This window comes from Numida meleagris, chromosome 2 (assembly GCF_002078875.1).
Source record: "Numida meleagris isolate 19003 breed g44 Domestic line chromosome 2, NumMel1.0, whole genome shotgun sequence".
NCBI classification, from domain to species: Eukaryota; Metazoa; Chordata; class Aves; order Galliformes; family Numididae; genus Numida; species Numida meleagris.
In genome coordinates, this window is record NC_034410.1 from 121,627,953 (window position 1) to 121,645,626 (window position 17,674).

A 17,674-nucleotide genomic window follows, 5' to 3' on the forward strand; every position below is an offset into this window, starting at 1 on the left:
TTCAAACATTTTGAAGAATCAGAAGCTGAACAAGGTTTGCTTGAAGCAATTTCAGAATCAAGCATGCCAGAGTTCTGTTTTCAGTGCCAAAGTCCTAATTGGTTTAAGCCCTATAAACAACACAGAGTGGAAAAATATTAACACGTTTGTGGTAGCGGATCAAAGAACACAGTGATTTCCCAAGGCTGCTATGGCAAAAGAGACAAAAACTGAACACACATTTCTCACGGCCTAGCCCAGCACTTCCATCAGAAGATTCTTTTTAAAAGACTTATTTCCCAGATAATCTTACCAATAATGCACCGTTCTCTTACTCTCCTCTCCATCACAAATTGGTCAAGTTATCATCTGAGAATAACTACCTTAAAAAAACTGCTTGCTCTTTCATTGTGTTAAGGAACCTAAACATAGTCTTTCCTTGTAGACCACATTTTCTGGATGCCTGATAAAATCTGCTGGTTTGCTCTGGACTCTTTTCAATTAGTACACATCTTCTGAAGAGCAACAATTCACATTAGTTTTAGGCACAGCACCAGGCACATTATTGAGAACGATGATTATTAAAAATTCTCTCAAAACATTTCAGTTTGTGCATTTAAGTAGTATACAAGATAAATGTAAAGAAAAATAAAGAAAACCTTTTGGAAATGCAAATATCCCAAAAGAGTTCTATCACCTACTGCAGGTTGATGGAAAACAAAGTCTAATTGTTATTCAGATAGTATTTGAAGTCACAGAAGGAGCAAATAGTTGACATATTTTGGCAAAGCCATACAGCAGCCAGAATGTGGACAATGATCGAGTTCCAGTGAAAGAAAAACAGCCAGTCCGTCTTTACAAAATCAGGAATCAGAAATATACAGATCAATATCAAAAGCTCCCATAAGCCTAAGAAAATAAAATAACGTAATCTACTGGTATTCTGAAGTCAACACAGAATGTCCAGCTCTACAGATATTTTGTTTGAAGACAGCACTGTATTTATTTTAACTACCATGTCTGAACCTGAGGGGAAAAAAAAAAAAAAAAGTGTTTTTCAGGGAGTATTTGCTAGCATCTACAAAGTTAATGTTACCTGCTATACATTGATTTTTAAAGGTTAGGAGTAGTTCAGATGGAGCCATATTTTATCTTGATATGTTTGGGAGTAGTTTCTCCTTGGCTAAGGAAAATTATGGTCATGCTCAGCTCAATGGCATCTCTTTCTGTAACACAGTGACTTATGAATCTTAGCATAATCTGACAAAATTTCAGAAAATAATCTACCAGTTCTCTGTTACTAATGAAATCCACCAACTTAATGGAAGTTATAGCTATTGAAAATGGACATGTATATATTTATACATTCATGGTGCCCATCTATACATTAATATCTGCCCGCTCTCCACTGTCAGGCAGGCTATTACAGTCTTAATATAAAAAAATACTCAACAGCGAAGGGATCCTATCTCAGAAAGAAGACTGGATAATAGCCAAACTATTGCTCAGCAGAAGAAAAACTAGTTCTGTGGAAAGAAAACCTTTTGTTAATATCAAACTTAAGCTGTAGAACAAAATCTGAAACACTTTTTGTCTTCTGAAGACAATGGTAAAGAATGGCTACTTCCTATATTCATGTATTTAGTAGCTGATACAAATATATGAGTTATCATTACCAATAATAACAAAAACAATTAGGGTTGCTTTTTGCCACATTAATACAATATCTTGTTCCTGCTTTCTTCCAGGCTGCCAGCTACATAAAATTAATTCATAAACTGCTTCCAGGATGAGTCTTACTCCCATTCAAAAGCAATGAATAACTAAATTTATCATATTTCATGCCCTTACTGTCTTAAAGAAAGTATTGGGTAAAAGTGAACTTTGAAAGATATGTGAACAGCAAAGATATATCTAAAAGAAAAATAAAACAACAACAACATCCATTACAACAAAAAAAAAAGGAATTTTAGATAGCATATTTTGCATTAAACATGCAGGAAAAAAGATATTAAACTCACAAAGGCCTTCCAGGCCAGCGGTGCAAGAGACAGCCCTTAAATAATTGAAAAACCAACAATGTTGAAGACCAGAAGAGATTTTAATAACTGATAATCTTGGGATGACAAGTAAACTCCTCTAACTAATGATTACAAAACTCTTTCACAAAGATCATTTGATTTTATTTTCTGGATTAGAGCCTATCTAGCATCTATCCTTAGTTATGTTGGTCAAAACAAAAAAAGTTGCTTACATCTCAGTATTGTTATCAGTTATTTATTTGCAGGTATTTCAGTCTATTAAAAATAATAGTGAAACTACAATTTTTTTAAATATACATGATTTTTAACTTTTACACTAAATCTGTATTTTCAAGCTTTGTTTTATAAAACACAATGCCCTCTCATCTCCATTACAAAGTAATCCAGATTGAGTATAGATGCAATTACCACGTGTGACTGCTATTTTCCAAGGCTTATGTTAGCTATTTGACCACTGGTAGTACAGGAAACACAGCTGTTCAGAAATGAGAAGAAATAGTATTGAAACAGCAAATCCTAGCGCGTAGACCACTACCATGCACAGCGTCTTAGGGAAGAAATCTGATTCAGTTCTACCAAGACGCTAATGTAATTGAACAAGAACAGATTGCCACAGCTTTGCAGAAAGCCCAAGCAGTTGGTTGATATGAGCAAACTATTTCAGAATAAGTTTGGATCATCTCTGCCTTAAAAGGGATATTACTTATGCTTAAATATCTCCACTTCCTTCTGCTCTTCATACTGTTTCCCTTTCAAACTGTAGCTGGCCTTTAACCTTCCTGAGTGTTTAGAATCACTCAAGTTCAAGGCAAGTAACTATTAGAAAACCGTAGTGTCCAAAATCATGAGTTCTCACCTGGTTGATATATGAATATTTTATCTTTTCTGTTTCATTGAGTTACACTTTTGTTATTTCTTTTTTTTTCCCCCAGTTTGTTTTCATAAAATAGATATGAAAATAATCTTGTCTCCCAAGACAAATCAACAAACTTGGTCTGTGATTTCCCTGAAAACTTCTGGACTAGCATGTTCGTTATCAAAGTTAATGTGATACATCCTGGGAAGGAGAGGAAAAAACAAGACTTTTACATTTGAGAAAAACAAGTTAACCCTCTACCCCCAGACACAGTTTTCCATTTAACTCATAATAAAACCTGTATCATGAGGACACTGGCCTTCCTAACTGACATTCTAATATTATTCTAGGTAGACAGAACGTTGCAGCATTTTCAAATAAACAGTTGATTAACCGATAATTTGTATTAAGAAACACCACTGGAAATCTGCTATTGCCAGAAAAACGTTTTTGACCGTTGTGCAGTTATGAACTGTCTGAAAAGTTACATTTATCAACATACCTTTTTTCTTAGTAAATTTCTGGAAAAGAGCTGAGCATAAGTCAAGTCTTTGGGGTTCCAAGATTATTATTTTTTTTAAGTAACCCTTCTTAAAGTTAACAAATTACATGTAAATATCACTTCTTCTAGTTAATCGATCCTTCATGAATACCAAAGTATAATTATCTTTTAGTTCTAGAGAGGAAAAAAAAAATCTTTAAAAGAACAATGCACCAGTTATATTGCATGTTTCATTGCCTGTAATAATAATAACATTTTGTATGGACAGCAACCTTGCAGGTTTCTGTTATTCCAGATGATCCATCTTCTCCCACCTTTCTCTTTTTCAACTTTGTGACAGTTTTTCTCCTACCAATCAGCCCATGATGGTAAGACAGCTGGTAGGTAGTACTATTTCCTGAAAATAAGAACCAGCCCTAAGCCTGTATTCATAAAGCAGTCTTTCTGTACACAGTATCTCACATCAGTTTTGTAATCCATTCAGTTCTTGGTAAAGTGCCCTTTAAACACACAATAAGACAAATCTATTTGAGCTGATCTCCCATATGTTTTCCAAATACTTTAGCATATAGGAATCTATACTTTTGAATATTCTGAAGAAAGTGTTGTATACGAAATCTTACATCACATAGAGAAAGAGCTATGGATTATTTTGGATTTTCTAAACTAAAACTCATGGGCTTTCACTTGGAGCTCACTTTTGTCCACAAGATGGAAAATATTGGAGACTACAGCAGGAAAGAGTACTTGGAATTCACTGAATTATAGAATCATAGAATCATTGAGTGGTTTGGATTGGAAGGGACCCTTAAGATCATCAAGTTCCAACCCCCTGCTATAGGCAGGGACACCTCCCTCTAGACCAGGTTGCTCACAGCCCCATCCAGCCTGGCCTTGAATGTTTCCAGGGAGGGGGCAGTGACAACGCCACGGGGCAACCTGTTCCAGTGTCTCACCAGCCTCACGGTAAAGAATTTCTTCCCAATATCTAGTCTAAATCTACCCTCTTCCAGTTTAAAACCATTTCCCATTTTATTTTTGGCACTGCCAATATCTTAGGGATCATACAATAAACTGTCCTTCCAAAGCCACTGGTGTCATCTAGGTGAATGCAGACAATATAAATGGTGAAGAATGCCACTATTTCAATTGTGTCTTTTGTCTACCTGTCAGATCTGTGCTAAAAGTTCTACATTTTAAACTGAATATGCATAATGTGAAAGTAAAACTAAAATGCATTTTAAATGCTTTTAAAGAGCAACAGTACATTGACGTCTACGGTGAATATGCAAGTATTTTCCATATTAATATTTAATTGGTTGAAACACTCCTATATAAGTCATAAGAAAAGTGTTAAAAATAACCATTTATAAATATTTTTACTGCCTTTGAGTCTAAAAGTTTTAAATAGCAAATTAAGTATACATGAGTATAAATTTTATATCTCACTTTAAAATGTGCAACATGCACAAATTGCTAGTGAACCTTTAATTACAATCTGGGAACAATATCTTGTAGCTGCAGGAAAACAGAGAATAATAGGAAAGCTTAAAGGGGTATAGAAATTTCTAAGTTAAACATTCTCTAGTCTATTCCTATTAACAGTTTAAATAGTCATGGGAGGAACTGATCACCAAGATTACTATGTTCTCCCATGGCTGTGTATTGCCTTAAAATTGAAATGCACTTAGCTTAAACATTGGAATTACACATAAAGAAAAGTAACAGTACTACACTGCAAGTACTTGATAGAACAAACAAGTGGCAACAACAAAACCCCGCCAAGACATCAAAGATGTCATATTAGAACACACTGGAACCGAAGTGTAGTTTATTTTTTGACATATATACGGTACATTGGCCTAAGTCTTATCTCCAGTTCAGGAAAAGAAGAGATGGTTTTCAGAGACAAAAGGAGTACCTGAGGAAAAAAGGACTTGAAGGTAAGAATCCAAGAAAGGTCAGAGTCAGGTCTGGAGAAAACTGAGGTTCTCCTTAGAAGAAAAGAAAGCTTTAGCAAGAGTCCTGTACAGAGACGCAACATGCAATTTGCATATCAAAAGAAGAGAGAGAACTCAGCTCTGAAAGGACCATATGAACATCATAAGAACCACTGTAATGTTAGAGAACAAAATAGATGGTTAAGTCTCAGAAAATATCAAAGCTGAAGATTTGGATTTCTTAGTTTTTCTGAATAATGCTCAGGAATGGATCAGGAAATGTGCAGCACAAACTGATGGTTGACTGGTTCACTTAGGTCATGCACTCACCAAATTTTTATTCTGGCTGGCTTCCTGTTTAATGTTTCTTTCTCTCTCTGCTCCCCATTCTTCAGTGGTTAATAACGTGCAATTCAATGATGTAGCTTTTCCTTCTTTCTGTAGCCCTTCCAGAAGACATCTTCAGAAGGTTTCTACTATAATTTGCCATCTATTTTCTCAAAGTTTGTAGGAATTTAACAGTCTTTGATGATACACTTGAAGTTGGCCACTGAATTCAAATTATTATAGAGGTGTAGAGGTCAGTGGTGTTTGGTCAGTGAAAACACATGGGCTGAACATTGATCTTGCTTCTACAGAGAATGACACTGACGTTATCTTCCATAGTCTGAATTTCTTTTTCCAAAACTCATTGTCCATTTACTGTGGATAAAAGAAACAAACGCAAATTCTAGGTACTGAAATATGAACGTAACAAAACAGACTATTCCCGTCCCCCTACTTAAATGCCCTCTTATACCTCATGCATTCTAGACAGTGCCATTCCCTTCCTTCCCACAGCTCCACACTGGCCTGTTACACACCCCCACTTTTCTGTTGTATACCACTTACTTTCATGAACTATGGGGAGAGTCCCTCATTTGCCATTACCTGACTTATCTCCTCAGACATTTAAGCAACACTCAGCTTGCTAATAATCTGTTCCCAGCCTCACCCTATCTGAGCCCTGCTTCTAAACCAGAAGTGCAGACACGCTTCAGAATAGCAATCCTGCATGAGGCAAGGATTTCAAACAGGGGATCAAAATTTTTCTGCTACAATTTTAAGAGAAGTGAATTCATATTAGTAAATTTCACACTATTGCTAGTGTGAAAATAGCACTTCATAAAAAGGTACTATATGCTTTGTCTGCATCTCAAATATGTTCATATAAAATTTGTTTTTCTAAGCTTAGAGTAGACTTTGCAGTAACAGACTTAAAACAAAGCAAATTCCTTACAATTGGAGATGAGATGTTCTGGTTTGTAAATAATTTTTTTCTCAAAGTAGGTCTTATGTTCTGTGATGTGAAGAGATAGCCCACCAGAAACAACACTTTCACAAGTTGTTATCATTGATTTTTAGGATTTGGCACACAAGCCTCTATGCTTACATGAAAAAGTAGTAAATTTATTGTTGGTTACCCAGTGCCTCAAGGATGAATAACAGATCTGAAAAAAAGAAAATGTCATGGTATTGGAATGTACTCTCAAAAGATCAGAAGATGTTTGTATACAGGGGAACCTACACTTCATGGAACTGTGGATGAAAATCAATGTTTTTTACCCCTCTGAGTCCTTCATTCATCCTCTACAACTTTTGGATTAACTTTTTTTGGTTCAGGCACAGGAAAAAGATTCTCATTTTATTTCCAAATTTCTAGGTAAATAAACTAATATTGTCTAAGACCAGAGCCAAACAATTTTATTGGTTTCTATGAACTGGAATCAGGTCTTTGCAATTTGTCATTTTTTAATTTCTCCACAATGCTGCTTAAAAAAATGAATCATCTTAACGCAATTCTTGCAAGGCATCAGATATCACAGACTACATAGAGTCTTATTGTGTCAGATATTGTGTACATAACAGTAGAACCCATATTTCGTACCTTAAATACAAAGCAACATCTGCGTATCTCAGAGAGATGGGAGGAGACATGAAAGAGTAGATAACTGGAAGGTACTGCACCCAATTTCCCTAACCACTGTAGAACTAGAAACTTTAAAAGTGTGCAGTAAAAATGACTAACATAGGATTCTACTTCCAGCATAATGTTGAAAAACATATACTACCATGGGAAGAAAACCCGGTCCCTTATTTGCCATATAAATATTTTCATATGTTCAAGATACATTTTACATAAATATGTATATAAACAAAATATAAACATACTACTTTTAGATAATAACATACAGTCTACTTTCAGATCGTAACAACCATGGAATCACAAAGAGAAATATGAGGAGACTCTGACAGCGTGCCAACAGTGCAGACATTCAGTTGTTACAGGGAGTGTTTATTGTTCTGGAACAGGAGCCAATATTGTGCATTAAAAAGCCATTGGTTATGTCTGAATACTCTTGGGAAGAAGGACCAAAACCTAAAACTTTCCAGCTGTTCCAGCTAAGTTCTCTAACTGTAATCTTGCAGTACTTCAGTGTGCCTTTGAGATGCTGCAAAGACACTGCATAAGAGGAGGTCTTGAGGTTGGTTTGAGTTTTTGAAACTGAGGAGGGTACAAAAAATAGATTCCATAGGTTCTAGGTTCTCTACTCATGATGACACTGTAAGTCTGGTGATCACTGCTGCCGCATTTCCCTCTGCTTCTGTCCTTACAGTAACTTCTATACTTCATGTTGATTTCAGACATTTGTGTATTGGATATACCCTAACCATTCCTCTCTGATCTAGCCCACCACAGATTTCAGCTGCTATCCTAACTACTGTCTGACTACTGCAAACTTCTTAAGTAAGTTCACTGAAGAGGAGGGACACAACTCCAAGCAATGGACACTCATCTTCTATAATCCAGATTTTGAAAAAAAATAACATTCCAAAATCCATGCCTATTAAATATACTAGTTGTTCAACCGTGTCAGAAAGGATCTATAAACATCTATGGGTAAGAGCAGTCTATGCTGGAGTCTATTTTGTAAATATCTATTATGAATCTGACTTTTCCATAACTCTCCTGACTTTGCAAGGAAAACAAATTGCAGAAATACACCCAAGGAGACGCAGTAAAAAAAAAAAAAATACACCCAAGGAGGCACAGTAAAAATACTTTCAATAAACTCATAAATGACTATCAAGAATATTGCATACAAATTACTTCTATATTGTATTTTAAATAAATCTTCATGCAGACTTATTTGTAAAGGTCAAACTTTGGTTGATTTATGTTTTGATAAGTCTTATGTATTTCAACCCCTGAAGAGCAGAGCTTTAAAGCACTAAAGCAATTGAAGTTGCATGCATTCCTCCCAGGCCTTCAGCACCGTATGATAGAAACTGTAATCTTTACTGGCCACAGCGCAGTAGAAAAAAATAAGGTGGTTATCTGCAAAATGAAGAAAGTTATGTTTATACTTCTTTTGATTCTGAACAAGTGTAGCTCTTAAGTATAATAATGTTTTCAGTTACTTTTCCATGTATGGATTATAAACATTACGCATATATTTTTATTACCAATTAGCCCTAAAACTGGAAAAATTCAAAAAGTGGAAGAATCTTGAGGTATTATAAGACATTTAAAACCAAAACTATAACACTAATAAATTTGTGACATTTTGCTTTTGTAAGGGTATCAAATGCCTTTTTAAGAAGGAATAATATTTGGAATATCACTGTTACGCAGGGTGAGACAAATGTACGACAAAGCTTGTTCTGAAAGAATGAGGAAGCAAGCCAGAGAAGACCACTTGTGTGCGGAGTATTGTCTCAAGCCACTACACACTTTTCATACTTCATACAGCAAGAAAGAAGCACTTTGTATTGTTATAGACTATTTTGAAATAATAACTCTCATACTTTTAATGAAACATCAGCATCAGATTATTATCATGACCAACAAGAAAAGCCTAGGAAGAGGAGAACCTCAGAAGCTGAGAAATTAATAGCTTACTTACAGAGAGATATATAAATGCTGCTGTTTCCTTCACTTCTTCTATGGAGCTGAGAATGCAGTGCTGAATCCAATGAAAAGTTCCTCAATGTCATGGTTTTATGATTTTTGGTTATTGGTATTCCACATCACAACATCATGCAGTGTACTGGGAGTTAAAGAGAGTTAATGCTCCAGTTCTGTGGATCGTGGACAGTTCCGGGTACCTGGTTCTCTGAAGAGAACTACATTCCCCAGAGGACTTTGCTGTTCTGTTACCATTTTCTGGTCAGAGGGAAAGATGAAACTGTTCACACATCACAAGATGCTCTCTTCTCCTCACTCTTCTTGTCCCGTCTCTTGTCCTGGCAGCATCTCGCTCCCCAGCTGTCTCACTGTCGGCATTAGAGTAAGGCCTACCTTAATTTTGGACACTCTCCCTCATTTTTATTGGATTTATTAGGTTAAATTGTAATTATATTGCATTACAGTGTGTTATTTTGCATTCTGATATCTTATTTAGTAAATTAGTTTGTTTCTCCTCAGATCGTTGCTGCTGTTCTGTTCTCAGGCCCATCTCCCTGCCCTTTCTCCCTTTCCTCTTCCCAGGGCATGGGTCCGTGGGTCCCCTGCCCCATTCGTCAAGGAACCGGGCTGAACACCCATAAATCGTTGACACTCAATATATTTTTTTACCCATTAAGAAGTACTTCTACCTAAAGGTAGTGGTACTGGCCTTTTTTCTCTAGGTTTCAATTAGACTGCTTAACATCACACAAAACATAAATAAGCGGGAAAGACAAGTGGAACTTACCAGCAGACTCTGAAGGATCATAGAAGTAGTCTGTTAGAGTAAGTTAGTACCTAATTTTGGGCTTGGAACAGAAGCAAGACTACAGTTTTCCTTAAATGTAATCTTTAGTTGATGAACATAAAACAGTATTTATTGAATTCTGCACATCTGAAAACTGCAAGATTTACTGCTCATGATGGACCTTGCCAGTCTGCAGATCTCACCTCCCGTTACAACTGCAGTGTGCAAAAACTCCAACTACTTCAGTTTCCAGAAGTTGTATTATCAGCGAAAAGAAGATCGAAGAATCATAGAATATCCAGAGTTGAAAGCGACCCACAAAGATCGTTGAGTCCAACTCCTCTGAAAGCACTGTCCACACACTCTGACCTCTGGCACCTTAGAGCCGTGACCACTGCCCTTGGGAGCCTGCTCTAGGGCCCCAACACCCCCTGGTGCAAAACCTGTCCCTAACTCCATGCCATTCCCTCTGGTACGAGGTGGCTGTCACTAGAGAGCAGAGCTCAGCGCCTCCCCTCGCCCCACTGTAAGGAGCTGTATGTTGCCATGAGGCCTCCCCCCAGCCTCCTCCCCTCTGGACTGAACAAGGACCTCAGCTGCCCCTCATACACCTTGCCCTCAGATCATTCTTCATCTCCGTAGCCCTCCTTTGGCTGCCCTCTGATAGCTCTGATATTGTGGTGCCCATACTGACACACAGGCTTGAGATGAAGCTGCAGCAGGCAGAGCAGAATGGGTCAATCCCTTTGAATAGCCCAGTCTAAGATATTTCTTTAACTGTACAGAACACCGTTTTTCCCAGACTTTGTGGTTCTCCTATAAATCTTGCATAAAGAATGAATAGGTTGGAAAGTAGTACTTCTATCTGCTTGCTTCCCTTTTGTTTCCTGAAGGAATCCACATGCCCAAATCAGACTGTTGGCGCTCATGCCGTTTCTTAGAAACAACAAAATTGCTGGCAGTCACTTCAGGATCTCACGCTGCAAGCTTTTGTTCCTTGCCATTAACAGTGGCGCTGGCTGTTGTGACAAATCCGCAGAGGCCTTGTTTACACCCCGAAGCCCGCGTTATCACCACGTTAGCAGCACGCTGTACGGTACGTGGTGTGAAGCCACACTGGCCCTCAGGCACGGGGTCAGCCCAGGCCCCTGGGGACAGCCCCACGCCCTTCAGCGGCGCCTGACGCCCAGCTCCGCGCAGAGCCCGAGGTGCCGTGCGGGCAGGGGAACTCGCGCTGCCCCGGGGCTCCTGTCAGCCACCTTTCCCTTCTGTGCTTACTCCCAAGGAGTTGTTCCGAGGCAAGAGAGGTGGGACGTGAGGGGAAGGAGCCCAGCCGGGCGGCTCCCCGTGCCTCCGACACAGCGAAGTATCGCGGCCAGAGCAGCCACCTCCGCTTTATCACGCGCAGGGCAGCGGGGTGCACCGGCCCCGCACCTCTGAGTGGCAGCGACTAACTGCGGGCCGCCCTTATCCGGCCCGCGCACACTGCGCACGGACGCCACCTCCGCGCCGGAGCGCGGCCCCTCCTCCCCACGCGAAGCGGCTGATTCAGCCCGCCCGGCTCTCTCCCCGCTGCAGCGCCCGACTTGGTTCAGCCCGGGGCAGGCGCTAGCAATAAGCCCTCTCCCCTTAGAAGAGCCTCGCTTCAGCCTCTCCTTTCTCCCTCCCACCGCCGCTGCGCACTGCTCGGCTCTGGCTGGGCCCGGGCGGCGGCGGAGGAGGCTCCACAAGTTCCTGCTCCCGGGCCCGGGGCGCGCGCACGGGGCTGTCCGGCCGGCGGGGGCGCGCAGGGGGTGCCGTGCGCGATCCGCCGATGCCGCGGTGAGATGGCATCATCCTGCGCGGCGGAGCGCGGCGCGGAGGGGTGAGCAGCCGGCGGGAGAGAAAGGAGAAGGAGAAAAAGGTGCGTGGAGGAGGAGGAGGAGGCGGCGGCGGCAGCAGCAGCAGCAGCAGCAGCAGCTGGGAGGCTGCGAGCCACGGTACGGAACAAAACAGTACCGCAGCCGTTCCGCTGTGCGGTCTGGGCCGGGCTGAGGAGGAGGACGGCCGCCGCTTTCCTCTTTCCCCGCGTCCGCAGTGGGGGAGCTGGGGCCGGGGGCTGCCCTGTCACGGCGCGGCGGGAGGAGGGCGATGGGCGTGGGGGTAAAATGGCGAAGGGCGCCGCGCCGAGGGCTCGCTCCGGCTTTCCGGCGTTAACCCGTCGCAGCCCCGCGCCCTGCTGCAGGGCATGGCGGCTCGTGTTCTCCCTCCGGTGCTCGGCGCTCAGAGAGCCGCGTGCTGGCCTTGTCTGTCTGAGGGCCCTCGGCCCGGCCTGCCCGCAGAGGGAGCGGGGTGCCGCTGTCAGCCGGGCACCGCGTTCCTTCTGTCCGACGGCTGAGCCCCGCCGCTGTCAGAGCCCGGCTGGCATGGAAAGGGGGAGGGGGGCTCGGTCTGGCGACCCGGATCACCTTCCTGGGCTGGGACTGAGGAGGGAGGCGAGGGGCAGTGCCCCTCACAGCGAGCTGCTGTCACCCTCCGGGGTGCGCGGGGGGAGGTCACCGCTCGGCTGTGTCTGTCAGCCCGTCTTGGGGCCTCCGCGTGTGCGTTCAGCTGAGCGGACGTGTGAGTGCCAGGCCTCAGAGGACCTGTTTGTGCCACCTACCTTTCTTTGTGCTGTGGTGAGATGCTACAACTTGGTGTCAGTGTTTATTTATCTGGATTTCTGGTGGTTTTTTTTTTTTTGGTAGAAGTCTTCCATTTGGAACCAGTTCTCAACCAAGTTAAAGCAGGGTGATCTACCTCTGCTTCCAGATCTATGTGTGTTTAAACTGTACATCAGAGAGAAAAGGACTGAATGCTATCTAATTTTAAGGGGAGCTCTCCAGTGTTTGCATGAAACAAAAAGAGCTTTTCATATTTCAGCTGTATTTTCACATGGGACCTGTGTCATATAGAAAATTTTCCCCAGGTTATGCAAGTTTACTGTCTAGTAAGCCAATTTTATTACTGTCGCTAACCCCAGATGGCTGGGTTATTTATAAACATATGCTTGAAAGACAATACTGCCGTGGTAGTTATGTGTCTCCCCTTAAAACTTGTAGCCTAGTTTAATACCTTTCTTATAAGTGATTAGTGATTGGCTGTGATAATTCTTCACTAACTTGGTTTGTTGTTTTTATGCGTACGCTCGCTGCCTTTGGTATGGTATGCCATGTTGGTTTAAACTGAACTATTGTTTTAATACGAGTAAAGGTTAAAGAAATTTTAATAGAAAATATCTGAGGATTTTTCCTCCATTTGAGAAACATTTTGCAGTTGTAAAAGCATAGCTTATCTGGAGACTTGACAGAGATGCTTTCAAATGGGGCAGCTAGAAGTGTTTCCAGCTGATGATTCTTGTGAAACTTGGTTTAGAATCCTTTTATCACTTCTTTGATGTGTGTTTTAGTCTTGAGAGTAAAGATGTGATTCTGTAAATGCACGTAGCTCGAGTAACTTACCATTATCAGTAATATTTTTTCAATGATACTGTAGGATAACTCCCTTAAACACATAATAATACCTGAAAACATGAAAGCAATTTTATGTACTGAAGACACATGTAATCTGTCAGCATGGAACAGCTTGCTACTGAAAGGGTATAAATTCATTTTGTTGGAAGGATGATTTACATTTGTTGCTGAACGTCAGTGAACAAACCATTGTGAGTTTATATGTTCTTGTTTAAGGATTGTCAGTGAAGTTAAAATAATCACCCGTCTAAAGGTGCTTCTTAAATCGTGGGAATACTCACAGGGTTTGGAGCCAATTTATTTTCCTGATTCCTTGGAAGGAAGAGGATTGTCTGCTAGTTCTGTTGCTTGACCTTTTCCTTTCCATGTGAAATGGAGAGTTTTAGTAAGTTGGAATTGCTATGCATTTTCCTATTTTTTTTTCTCTGAGAAGAATATACATAGGGAAGGAGATTCTTCTTTTTCTGCCACTTTTCTTTGTTCCCAAAACCTAGCATCTGTCACAGGAAGTTGGTATTGCATTCGGCTTTTTCGTGCTTCAGAATCCTTACACTGTTAAACACTGGATTGGAAATTTAAGGAACCATTAAAAAAGCTAATGACTTAGCTATTTCCAATTAGTAAATATGGCTTACCATTTATTCACTTAGTCAAAACACTGTTAGCTTAAAAACAAAAACAAAAAAATATGTAATGTCCATCCTTAATTTAATTGGCTAAATGGCTAAAATGCAAAAATTGAAGTGGCTTGGAGGGGGAATTAATTGGGTGATGGATAAATGCAGGCATCTACCTGTGTGTGATGACCTTCCTTCAAGTTGTGCTGAAGTGACTCTTGGAAGTTACTTTTAATTTGGGTAAAAATATTCTCTTTCTTTATAAAGACTGAAGAGAAGGGATAAATATGTCATTATCTTTTAAGCTAGGTTAGTACTCTGCTTACCTATTTCTGTACAGTGCAGCATTCACCTCAATTAAAAAGTGTCTTTTGAGCTCTTAACAAATTGCTTAAGACTCTAAGTCAGTAGATAAGCTGCTCCAGTATGCCTTCCGGAATAAAAGTTTGTAAATTGGGGGCAGGGTGGCAGTGTTGTTCTGTGGTTTCTGTGGTAGTGTCAGATAAAGCAAATCATATCATTTTTGCTGTCATAATGAAATTTGTAAACTAAAACTGGCGAACTTCCTTTGAACTCTGAGTTAAACTACAGCCAGTGACATTGTTTTATTGCTTTGGTCTATGTACAAATATAGAGAACAGGGGCTGGTTATATCCAAGAGTGTCTTTAAAAGTTTGTTTTCTTGGCATCAGTAGGTATTTTTTTATTATTATTCTGTTTAGGTGTTAGTTCAGACTTAGGATAATCTGTTGATGTTCTCACATAATGACCTAAAAAAGTCATAGGTGAGGACCATTATGCGTTTCAGAGATCTCACCTCTGTTTTCACAAAGGGAAATGGTTTAGCTGAAGGGAAAATCTCCTTTTCCCCATCAGCAGAAATTGAGATGATCCAGAAGAAGCATTCTGAGGGCTTGCAGAACAGCCCTTGTAGCACGTAGAACAGATCTTATGAGTGATGCGCCCTCTTTTTTTCATATAGAGCAATGATATGACATGTTTTTTTTTTTCTTAAAGTTTACTATAGAAGCTTTTAAGGGAGAGGTTTTTTGCTTTGTTTTCATTCATTTTCTCTAAGTGAAAAGTTCTAATTACTGTGTGTGGTTTCACTGTTTTTGAGGTCCTGATAGTTTAACCAGAAGCATACCTGAGTTAAGCTCTGTTTTGCTAACCTAATGCTGTTTACAGATGAGCACTACGGACTCCAGAGAAGCTATGAACTGTCAGAATGGTTGAAGTGTGTCACAGTCATGCACCTGGGAGTGTGCTGTGGTGGTTTTCTTTTGTTTCTTTTTTTTTCCTTCCTTTTAACATTTCAGGGAAATCCTTGTATTATGTGCAGTTCTTAGTAGCTACTAGACTAGTGGAATGTAGTATGAAGTAATTGCTGATTGCAGGTTTGCATGAACACATACTGCTGTGGTTCTGTACTAATAGATAGGTGGCAAACAAGGTGTTTTTCATTGCCTTGCTCCTTAGTCAATTACGAGGCTTATGTAAGTTTCTCAAGTAATGTAAAGTTCAATAATTCAGTATTATCATAGAATCATTTGAGTTGGAAGAGACCTTAAAGATCATCTAGTGCAACTCCCATGCAATGAACGGGAACACCTACAGCTCCATTAGGTGCTCAGTGCCCCTCCAGCCTGACCTTGAATGTCTCCAGGGACAGGGCATCTACCACCTCTCTGGGCAACCTGTGCCAGTGCCTCACCGCTATTACTGTAAAAAAAAAAAAAAAAACTTCTTCCTTATATGCAATCTAAATCTACCTTCTTTACTTTGAAACCATTTCTCCATGTCTTGTCACAGCGCAGGCTGCTAAAGACTCTGTCCCCTTCTTTCTTACAGCCCCCTTTAGGTACTGAAGGGCAGCTCTCATGTCTCCCTGGAGCCTTCTCTTCTCCAGGCTGAACAGCCCCAGCTCTCTCAGCCTGTCCTCATAGGAGAGGTGTTCCATTCCTTGGGTCTTTTTTGTGGCCATCCTCTGGATGCACTCCAACAGGCCCATGTCTCTCCTATACTGAGAACTCTTCATCTGGACACAGGGTTCCAGGTGAGGCCTCACCAGCTCAGGGCAGTCATGAAAGTCATTCAAAATCTTACTTAAAGAAAATATGAATTCAGATTTAACTTACAAGTTTCCTGACTTTGAAGAATGAACTTAGATGGTAGTGTTGCTTTATGAGGGCTTTTGACTAGAAGAAAGTCTTTAATAAAAATTGGAATGAAATGTGTTTAACAAAGCAGATTATCTGCTTGGGCTTCTGATTTTTATTTTGCATTTGTTATCATTCATCTTATTGCTGGAATATGTTAAAGATGTTAGTGTTCATAAAATCATAGAATCCTTAGAGTTGGTAGAGTCCTTTAAAGGTCAGCTAGTCCAACTCCCAATAGTCCTGCTTCAAGTGACTAGGGTCTGAACATACTTAATTGTAACCAGTACAAAACCTAAAGACCTTTTAACATCCTCACTGATAGGGATATTAACTTGGCATTAAGCAACCACTCTGGCCAGTAAGGTTTTTCTTCTGTAGTAAAAATTCAGCCTCTGAAGTCTAAAGCAAATAACTTTTCATTGTCTGAAACCAATTCTGAACGAATCCTCCAAATGTTTCTCTGTTCCTGACAACACTAGCACATTCTCTTGATCTATCTTCGATATACATGGCACAGAGTGCAAAGAAACACTTGTAGCTCTCATTTTCAAGTGAGAATGAAGTACAGAATTATTCCATTTTTTTTTCTGTTAGAAATTCAGAGTTAACAATAATATTTTGCTCCATGTATTTGTTTTAACTTTTTTACACTTTCAAGCATCATCACTTTGTAACCTGAAGTAGGCAGGAGAGAGCTCTTGTCTGTGCTTCTCTGATACAGAGGAAAATGTTGAAAGTATGTTTTGCACACGTTTCTTGTTTGTGGAGCTTCTAGTCAAGATTGTATTACTAAAAATATTTTAATGGAGCAGCAGATTAGCAGAGGAGTCCTTTAAAACAAACAAACAAACAAATGAAACCTTTCCATTGTTTCTCATATACTTGGCTGAAAGATATGAGAGCTTGGACTGTATATACATTTAGTGTAGTCAGTGATAGTTCTGTGTAAATCAAATCAAAGAAGCTATAGTTTTAAAACAGTGGAAAGCAAACAGGAAGTACAACATTACTAATGTGTAAAATTGCACAATACACTTAGGCATCAGAACTGAGGAAAGAACACGTCCAGTTTTGAAGCAGAGTGCTTGTTTTGTTTTTTTTTTTTTTTACTGTTTTTACTGAACTTCTTTTTACTGACTGGTATATTGAATTAACTTTTGTGTTCTTTAGTGTGCACATTGACATTAAAGTATCTGTGCCTAAACATAACAGTCAAAAAGCAAAATGAAACACAAGAGGAAAGCTAAAATGAAGCAACAGGATTGCCATGTTTTCATTTTCCCCTGAGGACAGAAGTGTGGAAGCTGCTTTTTCTTAAATTTCAGTTCTCTTTATACCCCCTTTCTTCT

At 40.0% G+C, this 17,674-nt stretch overlaps 1 protein-coding gene and 1 long non-coding RNA gene across 6 annotated transcripts in view; one reads left to right on the forward strand and one right to left on the reverse strand.

Moving 5' to 3' along the window:
* The window catches only part of LOC110394781, a 37,045-nt gene extending 25,473 nt beyond the window's left edge, over nt 1-11,572 (reverse strand). The window contains exons 1-4 of one of the 2 annotated variants that reach the window (XR_002435877.1): nt 10,056-11,572; nt 9,267-9,636; nt 6,752-6,809; nt 5,650-6,021 (exon numbers count right to left, since the gene is read on the reverse strand). This is a non-coding gene — a long non-coding RNA (uncharacterized LOC110394781). Of the gene's footprint in view, nt 1-5,177; nt 6,022-6,751; nt 6,810-9,266; nt 9,637-10,055 lie in introns of those variants that run through there. The other variant, XR_002435876.1, reaches the window with a different exon arrangement.
* WWP1 (WW domain containing E3 ubiquitin protein ligase 1) overlaps nt 11,751-17,674 on the forward strand; it is a 61,980-nt gene continuing 56,056 nt past the window's right edge. For 3 of the 4 annotated variants that reach the window (XM_021388773.1, XM_021388772.1, XM_021388775.1), the window contains exon 1: nt 11,751-12,034. The gene's annotated coding sequence lies outside the window, so the exon portion shown is untranslated. The remainder of the gene's footprint in view (nt 12,035-17,674) is intronic. The other variant, XM_021388774.1, reaches the window with a different exon arrangement.